Source organism: Heterocephalus glaber, unplaced genomic scaffold, assembly GCF_053883595.1.
Source record: "Heterocephalus glaber isolate CG9 unplaced genomic scaffold, H.glaber_assembly_v1.0 deba00001097, whole genome shotgun sequence".
Classification (NCBI taxonomy): Eukaryota; Metazoa; Chordata; class Mammalia; order Rodentia; family Bathyergidae; genus Heterocephalus; species Heterocephalus glaber.
Genome location: NW_028258191.1, coordinates 1110010 through 1132701, shown reverse-complemented (window position 1 = coordinate 1132701; position 22692 = coordinate 1110010). Strand labels below are relative to the sequence as shown.

Genomic DNA, 22692 nt, shown 5'->3' with positions numbered 1-22692 from the left:
AAATACAAAGAGAAACTGTGACACAAAACACACACACACACACACACACACACACACACACACACACATCTATCATGTAAATGTTACTATGGAGACAACAATAAACATGAAGCACCTACATAATATTTGGCACATGGTAGGCACCACAATGTAGTTTAAGACAGTAGTAGTAATTAGTTGAAACATAATCATAATAACATGCATATTAAGAGATTATCAGGCAAAATAACAAGGCATCCAAGCCTTTTCATTTATGTACACTCATACTATTTCTCTGACACCAAACCCTAGAAATACCTTCTCTGCACTCCACCTGACTCCGTGTGAAAGGGAATGAGCTGCACAGCAACCAAGGCTCAGTGACAGGAAGGCAGGCTGATGAGAGAGCTCAATCAGTACACATTTCTAGAAGTTTCTACATGAATTTGGTGTCCTCTGGGAAGTATTTGGAAGAATCCACATGAGAAGAGTTTAGGAAGGCTGAATTACCAACTATGTATAGTACTCTCGACTGAGCTTGAACATTTTCCATAATAAGCAGCCACTCACACATTCCCTCACAGAACTACAGCTTAGTTTCCACAGATATAAGAGCACTGCCTTCTTATTAACTATCCAGAAGCAGACTCACAATACAGGAGTACTTATGTTGCACCTACATCCCCAACACTGTGACAGATACAGCAAGAGAATTAACGTGTGGTTGATTCAGTCAAGTCCCTCTCATAATTGCCTTTAGGGTTAGGCAAATCCCTGTCAGGCCCATAATAAACCAACTAGTTTTCAAACACAAAGACTGGTAGAAGCTTTGCATGCCCTGGCAAAGAACCATAAGTCATGCCAAAGAGGAAATGAGTCGAGATGGGGGGCAATTTTCTTTTCATTTCAGTCTTACTATTTGACCTACTAATAACAATGCTTACCATGTTGTGTGTTTCAGATATGTCCCCACAGAAATGATGCATCTGACAGTGCTCTACAAATCCTGCAGGAAGACCAAGCAACCAACCATCTCAAGGCTACAAACAAGCAGATGTGATTATGGAACCCAGATCTTCCTACTTCCACTTCTGTGTTCAATCTCATGCTACCTCTACAATTGACACTGTGGGACCCAGTCAAGTTCCTTCCATCACTAGGCTTCTAAGCAACTTTCCAGAGGTGCTGTCATCATTAATCCCACAGGCACGGATACAGCCCCTAGAGTTCACTCAATTTACTCTCTCCTTTGCCCTAGTGTGTAAATCTCCACATAATTAATCAGCATGCCCTCACAGTACAAAGCTGTGTCTGTCTGGGAATTTCTAGACCCAGGCTGGACAGCTCCACTCTGAAATACAGATGAATTCTCGGAAACCTAGGCCCCTGAGTAGCATCCTTGTCCCCTCTGCCTTTCCAGACAACCACCCACCCAGTCTCCCACAGAGACCTTGTTAAGGGCTGTTTTTTCAGATCATACTCAAAATTAGAATCTTGTCTCAAAAAATTTCAGGTTAGCCTGGCGTGGTAGTGCACACCTGTACTCCCAGCACTGGGGAAGCTGAGGCAGGAGAATCCCTGCTGAGTTCAAGGCCAGCTTGGGCTACCAAGTGAACTCAAAAAAATTTTTTTTCAAGTTAAAAATTAGTCAGTAGGAAAAGAATCTGGGGATTTTCCCTATTGCCATTTTAAGTAATATTTAGCTATACTCTTACAAATCACGTTTACAAATGAAATTTCAGAGTAAACTTTTTTGTTAACACAGTTCTACAATGTTCAATTTTTCTTCAAGCATTCTGTGTATATTTTGAAATTTTTAAAATACTCTAGTGTTTAGTAACCATACCCCGTAATCTCTGTTAATGGAGCATTTTAAGATTCTTTTTCAAAGGCTTTTTGCTTAGTTATTGCCTTAGCCTTTTGGGAAAATTGGCTTTTACACACTGGCCTGCAGGGGACAAGTTTTTAAATTATTCTCAAGCCTTCCCTACCCCTTCAAAGTTTTTCCAAACCACTTTAAAACTTCTTGGCCCTGGGGAAAGGATGATAAATTAGATGATATTGCTGACTGGTGCCTGGCTTTAACTTTGGTCTAATCCATTTCTGTCACACCAGAAGTGTGCATCTTAGAAGACTCTCTCCTGTATTTTGCCATATCCAGTGAGTGTGCTCACTGTAAAGCTCCTCAGAGTCCACAGAAAGCCCTCCAATCTTCTCTGGGGTTTCTCCAGGGTTTCTACACACTGCTTTATACCCGCCTTTTCCTTTTTGTAGTGAAGCCCACATTTTCATTCTGAGTTCAAATTCTAATTCTTCAAAGAAATGGTAACTTCAAGATGGATCCCAGAAAGAAGAATCAAAAACAGTCATCTTAAAGATAAAATATTAATTGAACAGACATGGAGAATGTCATGTACATTCTGTTTAAATACTTACAAATCTAATCCAAATCAAAATCACCAGGAGATGTCACTTCATATCCATTGGGATGGCTATTCTTAAAAAAGAAGGAAAGAAAAATAACAAGCATTGGCAAGGATGAAAGGAACTGGAACCCTCAGGCACTGCTGGTGGAATGTAAGATAGTACACCTGTTGTGGGAAAGAGTAAAATACTTCCTCCAAAAGTTAAAGACCAGGTATGGTGGTGCACACCTGTAATCCCAGCACTCTGGGAGGCTGCAGCAGGAGGATGCCAAGTTTGAGCCCAGCCCCAGGAACTTGATGACTTAACAAGAACCCGTTTCAAAATTTAAAAAAAGAAAAAAACTGAATATAGAATTACCATATGATTCAGCATTTTCAGCTTTTGTCATATACCCCAACGTGTTAAAAACAGACTCAAACAGATACTCATGACCCAGGGTCCATACTAACATTATTTATAATTAAATAGCCAAAGGTGGAAACCTACTTATCAGATGGATGGATAAACAAATAAGGTACATCAGTATAATGTTCAGCCTTAAAGAAGGAATAAAATTCTGACATGGGTGAACTTTGAAAACACTACACAGTAGTACTAAGTGAAACACATCAGACAAAAGGATACAAACTGTATGATTCCACTTCCTAGTTAAAAGAGGAGAGGTTACCAGGGACTCTTGGAAAGGGAGATGAGGAATTAACTGTTCAGTGGCTATGGAGTTTCTGTTTGGGAAGATGAGAAAGTTATAGATGAATAATGGTGATGGCTGCACAACAATGTGAAAGTAGTTAATGCAATCGTTGAAACAATTAAATTTTGGGGCCAGGGATTTAGCTCAGTGGTTCTACCACCCATCTCACAAGCGCAAGGTCCCTAATTTGATCCCTGGTACCCCCCTCAAAAAAAAGTTAAATTTTATCTTATATTTTACCATAGTAAAAATAAACAATAAGTGAGGGGGGAGAAAAAAGAAATCACAAAAAAAGTCAATGGAATAATGGATGATTTCTCTAGTCTCCAAGGTTTCCAGAAGAGCTGTTATAATTTTTTAAAATCAATACATTTACTCACATTTACTGGTGCTCAAAGAAACAGGCCAGATCAAAACAACAGCTCAGTGACAGTGGACGCTTGGCACTGACAAAATGAGGCACATGGAAGGTGAGGTCCCGTGTCAGAGCAGCAGCCAGCAGACAGGGATGGGAGCAAGAACAAGCAGAGATACATTACATGCTCACTCATTCTATCCCTCTCATCTAGCCCATCAGTCCTAAACTGCAAGGCCCTCACTGTCCTGGGAGTGTGAGCATCGATCACGGAAACTTCTCTGTGTACACACATCCAACAGCCCAGTGCCCTGGACTACTGCCTAACTCCCTCTGGTCCCTCGCTCTGCACTGACCAGCGGCAAGGCTTTTTCCCAGCCTGACAGTCAGCTGATGGAAAGCCAAGGAATTCTATGTGCATGTCAACATCATTCAATGAACCCAAACGCTCTTCTGGTTGAGCCAGAGCACGGAATTGTGCATCTGAAGACTTCAAGTTCAATATAACCCTCCAACAACCACCTCTCAATCACTGGCCCCTCCCAAAGAACAGAAGAAGGGGATGAAGCATCCACACACACACATAAAATCAGGTATTTTCTATGTTTGAGGAACCCTATACGCATAAGATCTGTATGTCAATGTTACCTTCTGTTTGCTTAGGCAATTTTGTGTTCCCTAATGAGATCTGGATGGCAAGTGGCAGTGTAGAAGTCAAAATGGAATAGGAATTTACAAAAGATACCCCCGTAGGACAACCTACACCTCAAATCATGACCGCCTGACTACTGAGACCTGCAAATGCAAGCCGAATATCATTCATTCAAATTCTCCTTGGAAGCAGACTGCCCAACTGGGAGATATTAAAGCTATCTTTCTGGACCAGGGAAGCATTCACACAGGTGAGTAACCAGAGGCTGCTTAATTACCTGAGACACAACTAGTAGATTTCAGGGTTTATATTGTTCTATTTTTAATTCTATTAGCCTTCTTGACCTACATTTTCATGCCTTGACTGTAACACTTGGAAAATTAAAACTTATCCCAATAGGATTTAATTAGAAGTTAAATATAGCAGCTAAAACCTAATCTCATTGAAAGTCTCCTCTAAATCTTAATACTACCACAAATTTGGCTTGGCTAGAAGTCAGCACGGATGACTCTGGATTTAAGCTTCCAATGTCCATGCATTTGTAAGGGCTATAACTAAGCAATAGAAAGAGCCCACACCCAACAGATGCAACTCTAACTTTGATCTTTCTCTTCAGCTACTAGACAAACTCAGATTTCACAGACACTTTTGCAAACATCTAGCCAGCCTCTCCAGTGAGAGCTGAATTTTGATGCATTTTTTTCATTCTCTGCTGCAGTACTGGGGATTGAGCCCAAGGCCTTCACACTGAGCTTCATCTCCAGTCCCCCACCACACCCCACTCCCACCCCATTTTTTGTTTTTTGACAGGATCTCACAAAATTGCTAAACTGTCCTGGTCCGATTCAAAATTACAATTCTCCTGCCTCAGGCTCCCAAAGGGTTGAAATTATAGGTGTACCATTGTACCCACTGGTGCAGTTTCTTTCAGAAGTTAAAAATGGAGTCATTATTCATAAAAAGTGAAGACCAAAATTAGTCACTAGTTGCTGTCATTCTCTACCAGTCTTGCTATAATAAAAGTGAACATCATTTTCAAATCAGTTCTAGAAATGTGATAAATACACAGAACAGACTGCTCTCCCAGGAGGTGTCTTTCCATTCCAGGACCCACCTCGCACTCTATAGGTATCCAGATAAGTCAAGAGTTCCGCTTCTTTTCCTACCATTAAGGAGGGGGGAAATGTTTAAAAGTGCCCCTGGGAACAGAGCAAGACGTCTGTAAAACTTTATCTCCACTCACCAGTCCTTCAAAAAGTAGCTCTGCAATCCTGAAAAGCCCTCTTCCATTAATGTGTGGCAGATAATCCAATAAATAGGGATCCTCCAGTACCCAGTCAGGCCCACACTGAGCATCCATTTCCTGCACGGCAAGCTGCACACTAGCAGAGAGCCCTAGGAGGTGGCATCTGAATTCAGCTCTTGCTCTTGCCTGGATACAGACTGCTATGGCTGTTGCCCCTGGTGACCATGTTCACTCGGGCAGAAGCGGCTATGGTAGGTATTCCTCTGGAGAATCAATTCACAACAACTAAGTGTATTTAAGGAAACAACTTCCTGCTAATTTATTCTGAGAAAACTCTTCCCTGAAAATTTATAATGCTTAAAGGTGACATTATCTTCCCTCTACTACTGCATAATGTAGAATTCAAAAGTGGCTCATTGGAAACAAACAACAGGCACCAGGCATGGCTACACACACTTGTAATTTCAGCATTCAGGAGGCTGAGGCAAGAAGATTGCCATGAGTTTGAGCCCAGCCTGGGCTGCACAAAGACTTCAAGACCAACCTGAACTATAAAGTGAGAGCCTATCTCAAAACACAAAAAGAACAACAGGAAACAAGAAGAAAAAAAGGATTCTCTCCATCTCATTTATCAGTATCAACCACCTCAAAAAATAAATATTGGAAGGTCCTACCTGAGGAATGCCTCCATTCTAAGTGGCCCAAGTGAGAATATCAGGTGAGAAAAAAAACAGAATGCACAAGTCATATCTGTAGAGTGACTTGCACTTTTCAAAACACGTTCAGGAACCAGTAAATTATTCCTAGAGCAAGCCTGCAATGCACAGTTAAGGCTGAAGGAAGTGACATATTTACCCACAGAGACTCAAAAAGCCCCACCTGGATAAAGAATTCAGGCCTTAACACATCCATGCTGCTTCTGAGTAGACTGTGCCATCTCTAAGAAAAGAACCTGCAACTTCCAAAACGTCATTGAGAAGTGGGTGTTCACATTCCCATGACATATCTCTGGGGTTGTTGGCTGGTTGGTTGGTTTATGGTGCTGGGGTTCAAATTCAAGGCTTTGTGTGCAGTAAGCAAGCACTCTATCACTGAGCTACATTCCTAGCCCAAATCGCTAGGGTTAAATATACAAACACCACATAATATAAAGTTGCCACAAGGTTCCCATCCCTGCTGTGGGCTCCTATATTAGAGTCCTACAGTGCAGCTGAATCTATGTTAAGATATTTTGTATTGGAATTTTGTGACATTTGAAATGCTTCAGGCACATGAAGCTCAACAAGTCTGAAAGGATCTCAAGAATCTTTCCACACAAATCTCCATACATATTTTTCACATTCCCCTGCAAGACAATAGCACCTACTAGATATTAAGGACCTCCGTCACTTTATTAAGTTTTTCGTAATAGAATTATAGGTAGCAACCTGTAACATAGTCAGGTACATACAGTTACAGTTGACAGTTAAGGCAAATGTGCATGAGACAGAGCTACATCACGAAAAAAGAATAATCTTAATTCAACAGAAACAGCTAGATGGGACTGGTAGATGCTGAAGAGTTTCAAACATCTGAGCTTATCTAAATGGCATAATCACCCTAAGTCTAAGGTGGGTCAGAACATCTGGGTGACATGCCTGCCATTCAAATCTCCATCAAGCCACTTTCATGCAGCAGATACCTTGCTGGAAGACAACAGGATAATTGTATCACTGCCAGTAAGGTTTGTGAAAAGTGATGCCATTTTTCAAATGAAAACAGAGTGCAAAATCAAAGAGGTAAAGAAGAGCCAGGCACAGTGGCACACACCTGTAATCCTAGCACTGAAGAGGCTAAAGCAGGAAGATCACTGCAAGTTTGAGGCCAGCCTAGGCTAGACAGTGAGTTCAAGGCCAGCCTGAAATACAGAGCAAGACCCTGTCTCCAAAAAAATGTAAAAGAAGAATCTATATTAAACTGTAGTGAGTCAAGGATGCATCCTATAACCTTGTTGGATAACCACTAAAAAGAATATATAGCCACACACACAAAAAAAAAGAATACATAGGGTCGGGGATTTAGCTCAGTGGTTCCGCCACCTGCCTCGAAATCGCAAGGTCCCGAGTTTGATCCCCAGTACCAAACAAAAAAAAAAGAATATATAGCTAACAGGTTCATATGTAAGGGGAAAAATTAAATACATTTTTTTTTGGTACCAGGGATTGAACTCAGGTCCTTACACTTGCAAGGCAGGCGGTGGAACCACTGAGCTAAATCCCCAGCAATACATTTTTTTTCTTTTGCTGAATCCAGAAGTAGTGAAAGAGAAAAAAGAAACACAAAATAGGTCAAATAGAAAACAAATTGCAGACAGCAGATATAAACTCAACTACATCCTTAATCGCAGGTGGGACTTTTGGGAGGTGACTGGATCATGGATGTGAGATACTGGATCGGTCCACGGATGGGCTGATACCTGGGTGTGATGTTGGGAAGTGAAGCCTGGTGGAAGGAGGTGGGTCACTGGGCGAGCCCTGGAGAGATCTATGTATATATGTATCTCCCTCCTGCTCCCTTGAGCACTGCTGCACCCTGCCTGCCTTGCCATGAGCTCTTTCCCCTCGGCCATGCTGCCCTGTTTTGGAGCCAGGTGACTAGGGACTGAAACCTCTACAAACTGTGAGCTAGAAGAAACCTCTCCTCTTTCAACTTGGGGATGTCAGTCAGGTATTTTGTCCCAGCAGCGATAAAGTAACTAAGACAGGCAGAGAGGACAGAAAGAAAGACTCAAGTACACGACAAAAAACATGGAAGGCTGTCGAGGCCGTCACTTGGGTCTGTCCTGTTCCCCGCAATAAGAAGCCTGCCAAGCCGACCCTAATTCTGTGTCTGCCAGAACCCGTATCTTTCACAACTCTTTTGTTCGCCTCCACTCACTGCTGAAAAAGCAAATCACTTATTGAAAAGGCCATAGAAAATTCTCTGTCTCGCTGATTCTTTATTGAGAAAGTCCTTGTTCCTCCCAGCTAGAAATAATTCATTTAGGGCATCCTTGCATATGCACATTAGGCCCTGAATGTTATCTAGGTCATCACATTACTTTACTGGAAACTGCCTAACTACTTCTCTGGGGGACGTGAACAACACGGAAAGGGACCCACTTGTCCCGCCCACACTCCATGCTCAGCCCCCCACCCCTCAGCCTCCACGTACCAGGCTCCATTAGTACAGTAATAAAACCACTAGTGTTCGGTTAGCAGTAATGCGTCCTAAAAGTATCAATGGAGTGTTTCATGCAGAAGGGCTATTGTTAGGTGCAGCCAACTTTCCCCTGCATCAATCAACTACAGTAGATTATAGCAGTTTTTTGTTTTTGTTTTTTAAAAAGCATGTCAGGAATGCTGTGAAAAACAGCACAATCCATGTTCCTCAAAGACAACACAATGTAGTCCAGATAACTAAACAAAATGATCACTGAATAAATACATTCATTTCTACAAAGGTTGGCTCTATTGGAACTTTGTCTTAAAATGTGGATGTAACTGTGCTAGTGCTGAGAGGTAGTGTTTGTCTGTTGCTCTCTGCTTATCCCTCAAACTATCACTTGCCTTGACTTGCCAATCTCCTACATACATATCCTTTACTTCTTTTTATCTGTTACCTCTTCCAGATAAGGGAAAATGAAAGGAAAGAGGAAAGGAGGAAGGGAAATTTTTAAATGGAGTCAAATAATATTGTTTCATCTTAGTTTTCTGTCACTGGGTTCAAGGAGAGAGAAATGGGTTTGCTGATCAGCTTTCCTGGGTCTGTGTCATCAGGTCATGGGATGAGTTGGTTTTCAACCATTTTCAACCCTTAACAGTAGCAAGTTCACATGGTTCATCCTAACAGCAAAAGAATACTTGATTATTTGGTTTAAAAAGAATATAAAGTTTCCATTTCTGTTTAGCTCTCTGGTTATCTTTTTTGTTGTTGTTGTTTGTTTTTTGAGACAGGGTCTTGCTATGTAGTCCAGGCTGGCCTCAAATTTGCAGTGATCCTCCTACCTCAGCCACCTGAGTGCTGGGAGTACAGGTGTGTCCCACCTGTCTGATTATCTTTTAAGGGAAAACTACAGGCCAATCTCCCTAATGAATAGATGCAAAAATCCTCAGTAAGATACTGGCAAATATAATGCAACAAATCATCAAGACCAAGTAGGATTCATCCCAGGGATGCAGAGATGGTTCAACATACACAAATCAATAAATGTAATACACTATATAAACAAAGCCAAATACAAAATCACATGATCATCTCAGTAGACACATAAGAAGCATCTGACAAAGTCCAACACCCATTCATGATTTAAAAAAAAAAAAAAACCCTTCAGAAAATTGGAATCGATGGTCTTTACCTTGATCTGATAAAAGCTATTTATGGCAAATCAACTCTCTAAATTAATTAATTCTACTAGCTAGAGAAATATTCTGATAGCTTCTGCTTTACTTAAACCAAATCTCCCCCCACCTTTTTTTGATGGTGGTGGTACTGGGGATTTCCCAGCCAAGTTTCTTCATTTTTACTTACCAAAAGCTCTCCCTGGCTCTCTCTTGGTAGTGGCAGGTTTTTGTTCTGTTTTGTTTTTTATTTTATGGTAGGCACAAAGGGATTCCTAGCCTTTAGATGAGTACCAGGAGGATTACTCCCGATCATTCCCCTGAAGGCAGTAACTTAACTATCTTTACTAAGACCAGTCAAGGGCTGTCTTGCTTTCTGCACAAGAAAGGAGTAAGGACAAAGAAAGAACAGAAACACCTGCATAGGTTAGTGTGGGGAAGCTACAAAAAGGAGGAAAAGGAAGGAGGAATGATAGAGGAAATGGACAGCTTAGCATTTTCAGTGAAATAACCTTTAATTCTCTCAATTTCTGTCAATATTGGATCTGTCAGGAATGGTTACTGTAAAACTGCTTCTTTGTCTTAGGGGTTAAATGCCTTTGAATAGCTAATCATCTAGAAATGAATTTCCTTCCCTTCTTTAGGGTTTAGATGTATCAGAAAACATGTCTTTATTAACAGGATTCTAAAAATGAGGGCATTCAGGGGAAAGCTAATATTAAAATTAATTCAACAGAAGATTGGCATACATTTTGTTCCTAATTTTAAAAAGAATATGGAGGCAAAGAGAAAGAAATGTAAGATTGAAGGGGAGGAAAAAGAGAACCAGAAAATATTCTCCTCTACACACACCTGTAATCCTAGCACTCAGGAGGCTGAGGTGGGTGGGTCACCAGGAGTTCTAGGCCAGCCTGGGCTACACAATGACTTCAAGGACAGCCTGAACTGCGTAGTGAGACCCTGTCTCAATTTTTTTTTCTTTTTTTGGTACTGGGGATCTAACTCGGGACCTTGCGCTTGCAAGGCAGGTGGTGGAACCACTGAGCTAAATCCCTGGCCCCCTGTCTCAAATTAAAAAAAAAAAAAAGACAAGACTCTCCTCTAATAGGCACTCAAACGAGATTCATAGGTAAAGTGTAAATTTTTTTATCCACCCTTTCCCTCTACACCCTGGGGAGAAAACTCTATCTTTCAGTATTCTCTCTGTGCCTTATTAAGCTTATAAAAACAATACACAACAACAGACTTTCATGGGGCCCCAAATGCCACCTGCCAAAAGCTCAAAGACAATCCTAAAGAGCACCAACCAGCCTCATCTGTACAGGACAGACAGAAGTCTGTTCCACAGTGCTGGCAATGGGACCCAGGGCCTCTTGCATCCTCAGCAAGTACACACCACTGGGCTACACTCCTAGCTCTGAAGAACAAAACTTTGGTGATAACACAGTGAAGGAAGTAAGTTTACAGTCAGCTCCCAAACTGATAAAGTATCACTGGATATAAAGACCTTAGGAAGAGAAAGATGGACCCAAACTAATGACTCAACATTTGAGTTTCAAAGCACATTTCCAATGCTTCTGTGATCTCAGCCATGGGGCCACCGTAACGGGGTCAGCTCCCTGCACTACAAAAGTGACATGCTAAGGCTAATACACACCTGGCTCACTTAAAATGTTCACTGGGGAATTAGCTGTAACCTCTATTGAAGGCTGAAAGTTTGAAAGGTACTAAGGTCATCTTAGACACAAATAAAAAGGTACCATCTGCTCAGCTGCCCAGGAGTTCAACCACATGGAAGTCATTGAAGTAAGATACTGTTCAGAGTGTAGCAATTTGCTGAAAATTAACAGAGTCCAATGGAGTTGGATTTGGAGACAGACCAGACCAGACCTTACGTAGCAGAATGAAGAAATGACCAGGTATTTTTCCCAATACAGTCATATGTCACTTAACAACGGGAACATGTTCTGAAATGTGCATCACTGGGCAATTTCATCACTGTGTGCACAGCATACAAGGTGCTTGCACAAACCTATGGGCCAATCCCTGGACCTTGCCACAATCAAGAAACAGGGAAAACACAAGATGTTTGTCAGCACAGCAAGCTGTTTTACAGTCAGTTTTGTTTGTTTATAGAAGGAATACATTCTAAAATAAAGGTAAAAAGTACAGTACAGCTAATACCCAGGTCAATAGCATAGTCACATCATCATTATCAAGCACTATACATAATTGTATGTACTCTACTTTTACCTGACTGGCAGCACAATAGTCTGTTTACCCCAACAACACTATAAACAATACATAATACATTCAGGATGACAACATGACAAAAGGTGATAGGAATTTTTCAGCTCCACAGTTATCTTACAGGGCTACCGTCACATATGTGGTCTATCATTGTGACTGTGTTTGAGCTGAGCTGTGATCCTACTTATGGTAATGAGGAAAAATATCTGACTGGCTCTTAGCTCAAAGTGGGTTAAATCACTCTTAAGAAAGGCAAGGGGGGGCTGGATTTAGTTCAGTGGCACTGCACAAGGTCCTGAATGGATCCCCAGTACGGGGGGGGGGGGGGTGTTAGACCACCAACTACGTATGCCACTTCTCCCTCTAAAAGAGTACTGTGAAAATATGTGGATAACTCAGTAAAGGGCAGATTCCTCAGGGAAGTGATGTGCCTGTCCTAGGTGAACTTCTCTTTCAAAAGCATTCCTTTCCCTATTAGTGGTACGTAGAATACTCACCACTTCACAAACACAATCAATCATGTCCACCATGTTTTTTAGATTTTTTTTATTAGGAGTTTAATTTTAACCTTTTCAGAATTTCTCTTTTCTCAACTCATAAAAAAAATCTCACCTGCTTCTACTGAATTCCCCCAGAGCAGCATATTTGGCTGACTAACCCTTAGGGAAGGAACTTAAGGGCCGGGGATTCAGCTCAGTGGCACCGAACCTGCCTCGCAAGCACAATGTCCTGAGTTCAATCCCTGGTACAAAAAAAAAAACAAAGGAATTTAAAATTAACCAATGGTCTCATGTGTTTCTCCTAAATAAAAACTATTTGTAAGGGACAAGGAGAAAGGAAAGAGGGTGTTTGTTTTAAAAAGTATTGCTCCAAGTAATTAAGGGACCATGAGACTCTGCTCTTCTTTAACTACAGGTAATTAACTAAAATCACATTTAGTGGCTCTGTAGCAAGCAGGTGGGGAAAATAATTTTAAGCAATAGCCCTAGCAGGGCTTCCACAACTAACCACTAGGCAGTCAGCAAGCTGTCAAGGCCACAACGTTGCTCACAACATTAACATAAGCTTCCCCTTAGGAGAGCGTATTAATCAAGTAAATCCTTCATGGGAGAAGGATACATTTTTTGCTCAGAAAAATAGGAAGTTTACACAAAGAGAATAAAACCATTTAAATACCATGAATCTGTTAGGGACCAAAAACAATATGCCAAAGTGAAGGCCTCAGAAGCAAAGTTTATCCCTAACCTTTTCCTGTCCTGTCTCTTACTCCTAATGCTCTCTGGATGCAAGTCATAGAAACCAGAATTCTTTTTCTCCAAGACAGATCATAGAAACCAGAACCCCTTTTCCCACCAAAGCCTATCACAGTACCTAAAAAATTACCTTAATGTTCCCCCACCTTTCTGGATAAGAACTGGTCATAAAGAAATTCAGACAATCCAGAGAGGTCTTGGTCCACACCTGAGAAGAAGAAATACCACCACTGAGAGGCCAAGAGAAATCCGGATAGATCTTGCTGGGTTTTCCCACTTGCTCCACTTTATCTGATCATATCCTTTTGGTCTGATCTTATCTCTACACAGCTGTCTAAACTTCATCAATCATAAGCACAAAAATGTATATTCACCCTGAGTTTTGAGGTCCTCATCCTGAAGGCTTCTCTATCACACAAAATTATGACAAATGAACTTGTTATGCTTTTCTCTTTTTAACTTACCTTTTGTTCTGGGATGTCAGCTAGTAAGTACCCTTTATGATGGGCAGGAAAGGGATTAAGGCAGACAATCAGGGTGTAGCAAACTGGCTGAGCAGGTGGGTATGACCTATCAATAAGGGAGATCTAGGAAATGTGCAGAAAAACAGATCCCAAAGCCCTGCATCTGAGACCATTCAGAAAAGGCTGTCTTAATTCTCCAGAGAACTCAAGGAGGCTTTTGATAGGACAGCCCACAGAGTGGGAGATACAAAAGACGGCCACCACTGAACTCCTGGCCATCACGCCCTCTCTTTCCCAGTGGGCTGCTCTCACCCTGTACACCGTTTTTTCCCAACTTTTAATTGTCCCACACTGGCTGTGCAGAACATGTTTCTTTTCCTACCTTTAATAAATGTAAAACTTGGTTACCTTTTTTGCTTGTCAAATCTTTGTTAGGCTCTCAAACCATAGTTAGCTAGGGACAGGGACCATAATTTTACTGCATTTCTCTATGTCCTAAAAAAAAACCCACTGCTATAACAATTAATAAGTGATCACTTTATTACTTTTATACTAAAAGCAGTTTTGCTGGTTGCCATGTTCCCAATCCAGAATTCCTTCACACCTTGCACATGGTGGTAAGACCTGAGCAGAGTCCAGCTAATCATGTGAAATTATAATACCTGATTTTCTTGAAGCACCTCAGTATACATAGATGAGGTAAACAGTTGAGAAGCAAAAGATGCACCTACTAGCATGTCATGAAAGATTTTGTTTTTATTTTTGGCACTGGAGATCAAACTCGGGACCTTGTGCCTGCGAGGCAGGCATGGCACCACCAACCTAAATCCCTGGCCCTTCATTAAAGATTTTTAACACGTGATTTTAAAGCCTGTGAAGCAATTTATGGAGCCAACTCCAACCCCTTCTTCCCTCTTAACCAGTCTGCTGTTGTTTTTAAGCATTTCCTCAGGGCTAACTAGAAATCAATGCATAAAGACCATTTCACCTAGATCTGTGAGAATCATTTCAAGGAAGAAAACACGCGCGTACACATGTACACACATACTCTCTCTCTTTCTGAATTTCATTTAATCTGATTGTTAGAGCCTACACCTTAAAATAGGGGGGAAATGCTAAGCCAGCAGTTTGCCAACAAATATGAAGTCAGTGGGCTGGGGATATGGCTCAGGGGTAGAGGACTTGCTTAGCAGACACAAGGCCCTGTTTTCAATCCCCAGTAAATATAAATCAATGTGTAAGGGAGGGGACAAACCTCTTGTTAAGCAATTTTAACAGGTGGATTATTCTGAGCGGAGAGATACACTACCCCACCTATCCAGAGAAACTCACTAAGCCCCATTTTTTCTACCCTGCAGTCCCCTATGCTCATGGCAGAGTGATATGCCAACCCAGCACTTAAGCTAGTTCTCTGTACAGACAGTTCCCACAGTTCCCCCAAATGCCTAACACATGGGTGAGGTACAGGGAGCGAAGCTATCTCTAGTTCTATACAGTGCCTGTTGTGTGCCAGGTACTACACTGATGGACTGTGTTATTAGTCACCCCTGTGATTTAGGTGTTCTGCTAGAAAACCCATCTCTCCCAGGAAGTTGAAGCAAAAAAAAAAAGATGAACAGGACTTATACAGCCTATGGAAACTGTACTCTATTTGCTTACAGACATGGATAAGAGATGTGTGGTACACCTGCAGCAAGAGCCAACAGGCTCAGTCCAACAGATAACACTTCAAATGCCAAAGTGCTGAAAACTGAGGGAAAAAACACAGGTTCCCCTTTTTTTAATGCACCACCCACTTTCTGGTTACTGGGTCACAATTTTGCAGGAAAAAAAGATCTAGGGACTTTTCCGGTGAGCGGAGAAATATGAGCGGGTGAAAGACAAAAAGACTGTCAGGCATGCTCATCCGGGCTCGAAGGCAGACACTGCCAACAGGTAGGCAGGAACTGATGCTGAGGCTGGGGGAATTCCTCCTTGTGACAACAAGAAGGAAAAGACAAACTAAAAAATACAGTATCTGATAGCAATGAAGCTCCTACTCCATGATATTAAATGGTCACTCTATTATTGAGACCTCCCTGAGGGTAGCAGGCATTTCAGGGGAAATGGCCTACTCTGGGGGAGAAAGAAAGTGAAACATTTTTTATTTCTCTTTGATACTAATTTAGCATCAAGAGAAATATAAAGGTGACCACCCATTAATTCCTTTTCATGTGTTAAGAAGCACTACCAGAAAAGTTTTAATGAACTATTTCTAATTGTCTTAATAACTCAGTGTACAAAATAATATTTTCATGGCTTTTTCAGTTGAGGAAACATACTCAGAGAAGTTAATGTTCTTCTCCCTCTCCCCCAAACCCCAAGATTACAAAGAGACACAGCCAGTCTGAGTGACTCAGAAGTTTTTTTTTTCCTCACCCAATTCATCATACTCACTGCCTTTAACTCATGAATAAAAATGTTTCAATTATGGTCCGATGCCAGGAATCAACGAGCAATGTGAGGAGAAAAAAAGGAAAACAATGAACTTTCACATCAGTAAGAAAGCAACGTAAATGAAACACACTTAAATTGGGGGTACGGTGTGGTGCACGTTAAGAATATAAACTCTGGAGCTATGGGGACAACTCAGGCGTAGAGCACAGGCTTAGCATGCACAAGGTCCTGGGTCCTACCTCCAGCCCCAAGAAAGAAAAAAGAGACATCTAAAGTCAAAAGACTTGGATTTGAAATCCCTATGTAAGCTACAAGATTTCAGGCAAGTAACCTACCTTCTCTAAGACTTAACTTTCTCATCGTAAAATGACGGTGATAATGGAAAAACCAATGGCTCCATTTATATAAAAATTATACTACCCATTCAGACAAACATTTGTCAAAAATTATACTGCCATTGTGGAAATCAGAACCTAAGTGGCAAAAGTGAACGAACAGTGGAGGGCTGGGGATTTAGCTCCGTGGTTTCACCGCTTGCTTTGAAAGCGCAAGGACCCGAGTTCAATCCCCAGTACCAAAAAAAACAAGAAAACAAAAAAAGTGAACAGTGGAAGGAATTGAGACTACTTTCTTTCTAACGCCTGTCAAATGTCTTCAGTTACAGTACAGAAGACACCTAAAAGGAGAAACATACACTAGTCACTTTTCTCATCTTCCCATGGTTCTTCTCCCTGCTCTTTACATTAATTCTAACCTCATGGGCACTAATGATTGCCAAAAACAACTTGCTCTGCCTCTCCTCATAAACACAGTGGTTTAACTTTGAGAACTGAAACTGCTCTTCTTTGACAAAACAAAGATTTATATACATTGCTGGCATTCAATATCACTGTGCAGAAAACTCGTAATGTACATTCATTCATAGAAATAAGAAATCATAAGATTTTAGAGCATACTCCCCAAAAAAGTCTAACCTAGCCCCCTTTCTGGGTAAATTCCTAAAGGATACAAATTACCCAAAATCTAAACTAGGCATGGTGGTGCAAGCCTATAATTCTAGTACTTGCCTGTAATTCCAACACTCAGGGGCTGCAGCAGGAGCATCACTGAACTACATGAGACCCCGTCTCAAAAAAAGCAAACAAAAAAACATTCCCCCAAATCTGTCTTAATGCTCAATTGTGACAGGACGTCTTAAGCATTGGAAGCATTGTTTTTCTTCGTTTGTTTCTGAGACAGGGTCTTACCGCGTAGACCAGACTAGCATTACACTTGTGATCCTCTCGCCTCAACCTTCCAAGTGCTGGGATCACAGGTGTATGCTACTACTTTCAGCTCAGGACAAGGCTTACTCTTCTATAGGCCCACATGGTGTATTTTTTTTCTTGAAGATTTTACTATGGTATATGTAGTTTTAAACATCCACCACTATCAAGATCACTCTACACTGAACATCTAATTAGCCAAATAAAATGTTCTAAATCCTGCTATAAACCCTAAAGCCAAAGACACAGAACTCAAAATCAGTTGACCCAGGTATGAATTCATCCTGATTATCAAAGACCAGTTTCCAGACCTTCAGTCACTTTACTTTGCTTCTAGAACCAAAAAAAAAGAGTTGGACCAGCTGGTCTCCAAGCACCTTTTCGTTCATAAGCAGCTCTAATTCCCAACACTGGCGCACACACACAATAGACAAAGGAAAATCAACACTCACTGTGAAAGTCACAAGATGTCAATTAAGGAAAATTGTGTATTGAAGCAATGCTTGCTGTGGGTTTCTTCCACAGGGGTAAAAGTTCTGTGTTTTCCAAAGGTAAACAGTTCTCTTTCTCCAGAACAAGGACAGGATGTTGGGGACATGAGTCATTCTGTTGACATCCTAGGTACTGGTCAGCTGGAGGACAGGAACCACACCAGCTTCCTAGAGAGGTGAAAAATTTACTTGGGAAAAGACCAGGAGGGAAGATGCACTCAATGACAGAAGGATCTTTGCCTCCCAACATCAGTCATAATCTACCTTCTCGTTTAATGGCAATGCCCAACCTCACCTTGGCAAAAGGAGTTAAAGAACTTACTTGTAGAACTCCACAGTCCACGCGAGCAGCTAGATGCTGTCAACAAGACAGCTTCCCAATACTAACGAGATGAGATCACCAATGACTTACAGGCTCAAGCTTTGCTCCCATGCACATACCCTTTCCCCCACAACGTGGCAGAATATAAATGTGCCTTTGTCATTTTTTTTTTCAGGTGCAGGAATTAACAAACACCAGTAAGGCCCCAACATTTTTTTAAATTAGAAGAGAAAGATAAGCAGCCTGCGGTAATCAGCACTCTGGGCCTGTCACAGAGATGACCCTGTTTATCTTGTCATTTCAAAATTCATCTTGGCAAAACATCCACGTGCCATGTTCCAAAATTTCACTTATGACCATCTCATCCTCCTCAAAACAAAAAAAATACACATAAAATATATTATAAATCATTATATAATACGTTTTTACATATAATGATACATATATTTCTGCAGCTGCTATAGGACAGTGGCTAACAACTTCCTAGGCTTTGTCCATTGATATAAGGCTCCATTCTGCCCGTGTTGTTTAATGCCTCATCCCACTGTCAGGCAGAAACTCTACTAGAGAATGCTGCAGAGTATCTGAAAGGTAATTCTTCTAAATTCTTCCCCTAAATCAGAATCCCATATAGTTCCAAACATGTATTCACTCATCAGTGAATTCACCTATCATTGGCAATCTAATGACACAAAAATTCTATTACAAGTAATGGGGATCAGGTTAAGGGTTTAGGCAGTACAAAGAAAGAAAGAACATTAACTGTAAAGCTTGTTTATAGTCCCTTGTTGCTTTTTCTATTTACATTCAGTTTGCTGTCCTCTTTTTCCATTGCTTCTCAACAGATATAAGTACCTACAAGCCACTGCTATGCTATGAGGTACAAGAGCATACCTCCTATGCTAAGGAGGTACAAGATAACCAAAAAACAATTTATAGAAAAGGAAAAACTTATCCAATGGCATACATTAAATTGAGCAAACAACTGATAAAAGCGCAACTAGGGAAATTATCCATTTCAAAAGACCGTTATATTACAGCAGTCCTTATGCAGTTCTTAGGGCTTTTAGAAGAAGCCATTCATTTAAATGTGTCATGTCAAAGAAAACAGATGCATCCCTTGAAGTTCACATTAGTCATCTCACTTATCCAAATGTATTTGCTGAATAAGCACTGGTTTATTTGATAAACATGTACCAGGGCCATGGGAAGACTTAGAAACAGAAGACAAAGATGTGCTTCCATGACCAGTAAAGTCCTTTTACATTTATTTAATTTTTATAACTGTTAGCTAAATACTTGAAGAATATTCATTTTAGAAAAACAGTCATCAAGGTAAGGTGAACTGGCCGACTCAAATATGTGATCTGTCACTCCTAAGAGAAATAGTCACAGAAGCTATAAAAAGTCAGATTTTTTTTAGCTTTAGAAAGAAAGGAAGTACTTTTGAAAACAAAAAACACTGATGAAAATGTGCCAATAACTGCCTGGAAGCCAACTGAACAGTTCCCAATAGCCAGAGCTGGGGCAATTAGAACAAAATAGTCCAATATAACCAAAGTATAAAATAAGCACCTATGAGGTCCATGTTGATATAAATTATTGAATAAATATAAGTATGGAGAGAAGAAACAAATCTATGCAGAAGAATTCCAAATAATTCGTGTAGATGCTGTCAAAGAAGTGGAGCACAACTTCCCACTGCATAAGAGGGCTGTAGATAGTGACTTTTTTTCCCAAAGGGTACAGCATAAGAAGGAGGGTTGAGATTTTTACAGATTTTTACCATTATGTAGAGAAATCTGGCAAACACCACCTCAGCCAGGTTGGTCATGGTCGAAAATAACAGTGATACATGTTAACAGCATGTATTCTTGATAGTATGGATTAAAAACAGCACTCTACCTCTGTGGTCTTCCTCCTCCAAACTTCATTCTAATCATCAGAAAAAAGACATCAGACAAATCTCAACTGAGAGCCATGCTACAAAATACCTGCCTCAAACTGCCAAGGTCATCGAAAACAAGGAAAGTCTGAGAAAGTATGATCACCACAAATAGCCTAAGGATACACGACAAGTGAATATAATGCAGCATCCTAGTAAAAACAAGGAAATGTGAATAAACTATGGATGGTCCTTAATAACCATGTACTACTGCTGACTGGCTAAGTCTGACAAATTCACCATGCTACCAAAAGATAAGAGGAACTGGGTGCAGGGTATATGAGAATTCAGTACTATCTTCTTAGCTTTTCTATGAATCTAAAACTGTTCTACAATGAAAAGTTTTCTTTGTAAAGAGTCTACCAGGAAGGAATGAGAGAGCTGCTTACAAGAAAGAGCAGATACATGAACTCGGCCAAACTGACCATGGCAGCAACTGCCCTGGCTCCCTTCTACCCCCTCACTACCCTACCCTCTCTTTGTGCACCAGTAAACTCACCAAGATCTTGAAGGCAAAACTCGGTTAGGGTCCTGTTTTTTTGTTCTGACTAAAAACTGAGCCATTATCAGAAGATAGTCTAGATCTTACTCAGTGGCCAGAGATCCAACTTAGGAGATCTCTTTACCAAAAGCGAGATCGACAGCCAGCTAGTGAAAAACTCCACTCAGAATTAATGGAATCTGTCTGACCAGACAGAGGAGGTGGGCTCACCTCCACCCACCTGCCCTTGGACTTGGAGTCCACCTCTTCACAGATCTTTGTTTTTGTTTCACCACTGTTTATAAATAGAACAACTCTCACCATTTATGGTGTTAAAGGATTAAACACAACAGTCTGAAACCACTTAGAAACAGTACTCTTTTCCTTTGCATCTTTTTGGTCAATTTCTTAAGCCATATGAATAGTGCATTAAGCCAAACTGACTACAATAACCATTTCTTCATGAAGCAGAAATCAATCGGAAACTTAAAGACACAGAGGAGTCCTTGTAAAATTCTAAGGAGGGAAAGAAAACCCTCAACCTGCATCCATGTTTTCCTCTCTGGTGACCTAACAAGCACCTCAAATCCACGGTCAATCTCAAAATAGAGATCTCAAATGGAAATGGAAATGTAGCTGACAGTCATGACTTTGTTCTTTGGTATCTTGCAGATTTAAGCTAATACTTTTGCCTTCAAGCACTTCTCCTTTTTCCCCTTTTAATATCAAAAAAGAAAAATTCCTTAAGCATAACTGACATCCAGGATTTTAATTCAACTCAAATAACTCAAGAGAATCTATCAAGTGAAAAGGTAGTGTGCTAGGTACACAGAAACCCCAAGAACTGTGACGGCCTCCCATGTCAACTCACTTGAAGGACCAAGGTGTGCAACGTGAACTTTTAGGGAACTTTAGAACATGAATCTATTTTCTTTTATGGGAAAAATATAAATTAATGGCTCCTCTTACAACTTCTGAAGAACTGTATAGACACTCTTTTTGAAACTGATAAATTTTCCCAAACTTCCAGAGCTTAAATTCCCTCAGCTCCACCCTCAGCCCAACACGGTAAATGCAGTTACATCACAGGCCCAGGCCTGTTGCAAAGTGAAATGATACAGTCTTGCAAGTCCAAGTTTCCCCTCCTACAGAAAACAGTTTCATAGTATAGTTTCCAACATCCTGTTACCCATAACTTTATTGATAACTGAGTCAAAAAACATATGCAGCCAAATTAAGGTTTAACCCTTTTGTGGCTCTGTCTGCACCTCCTCATCCCTTGGTGGTTATAGTATGGGCAACAAATTCATGAGAAAGAAATGAAAACTATAAAATCACAGTCTGTAAGCAGTGGTTCTCAACAATGGGAATTTTTGCTCCCACTGGACATTCAGCAATGTTTACAGACATTATTGTTGTTAAAACTGGGAGGAAGGAGGGTTACCCAGTGCCAGCCACTAGCATCCAATGGATGGAGCCCAAGGATGCTGGTGAGACATACTACAGTGGACAGGGGGTGTTATGTGGCCCTGAATGCCAAAATAGTGTTCAGATTGAAGAACCTTATTCTAAAGCCATAAAGGAAAATTGAAATGTCTTTTTTTAAAAAACAGAGGTAGAAAAATATACTGACTCCTCTTCAATCCTGTTTGCACTATCTTCCTTCTCTGCACCCTAAAATTTAAGCTTCACTCACAAAACTGGCTCCTCTGCCTTTTTCCCTTGAATCTCTACAACACATTTCTTTGTTTTCTGATCCTTTTTCAAATGCTACTTATCATTCCAGTTTTATGTACCTTAGAATTTAGAGAAGTCCTACACACCAACTGCTCCAAAAATACCGTCAAATGTTAATTTCACCATCCAAAATTATAATTGTTAGAAGCCTAACAGGAAAGACACCAATATTTCTTGAGGATTTACCAAGTGTAAAACAATGTAGAAAAGTACATTATATAGAAGAATTTGTAATTCTTGCATCACTTTGAACCAGGTATTATTCCTATTTTACAGATAAGGATGAGAGAGGGCCGGGGATTTAGCTCAGTGGTTCCGGCACCTGCCTCACAAGCGCAAG

The 22692-nt window shown here is 40.7% G+C and overlaps 1 protein-coding gene across 17 annotated transcripts in view; it reads right to left on the bottom strand.

Moving 5' to 3' along the window:
• Positions 1-22692, bottom strand: part of Fmnl2 (formin like 2) — a 303824-nt gene that overhangs the window by 228732 nt on the left and 52400 nt on the right. Inside the window, exon 2 of one of the 17 annotated variants that reach the window (XM_087210046.1) lies at positions 17829-18035. The exons of the other annotated variants lie outside the window; for them this stretch is intronic. The gene's annotated coding sequence lies outside the window, so the exon portion shown is untranslated. The remainder of the gene's footprint in view (positions 1-17828; positions 18036-22692) is intronic. 17 annotated transcript variants of the gene reach the window in all.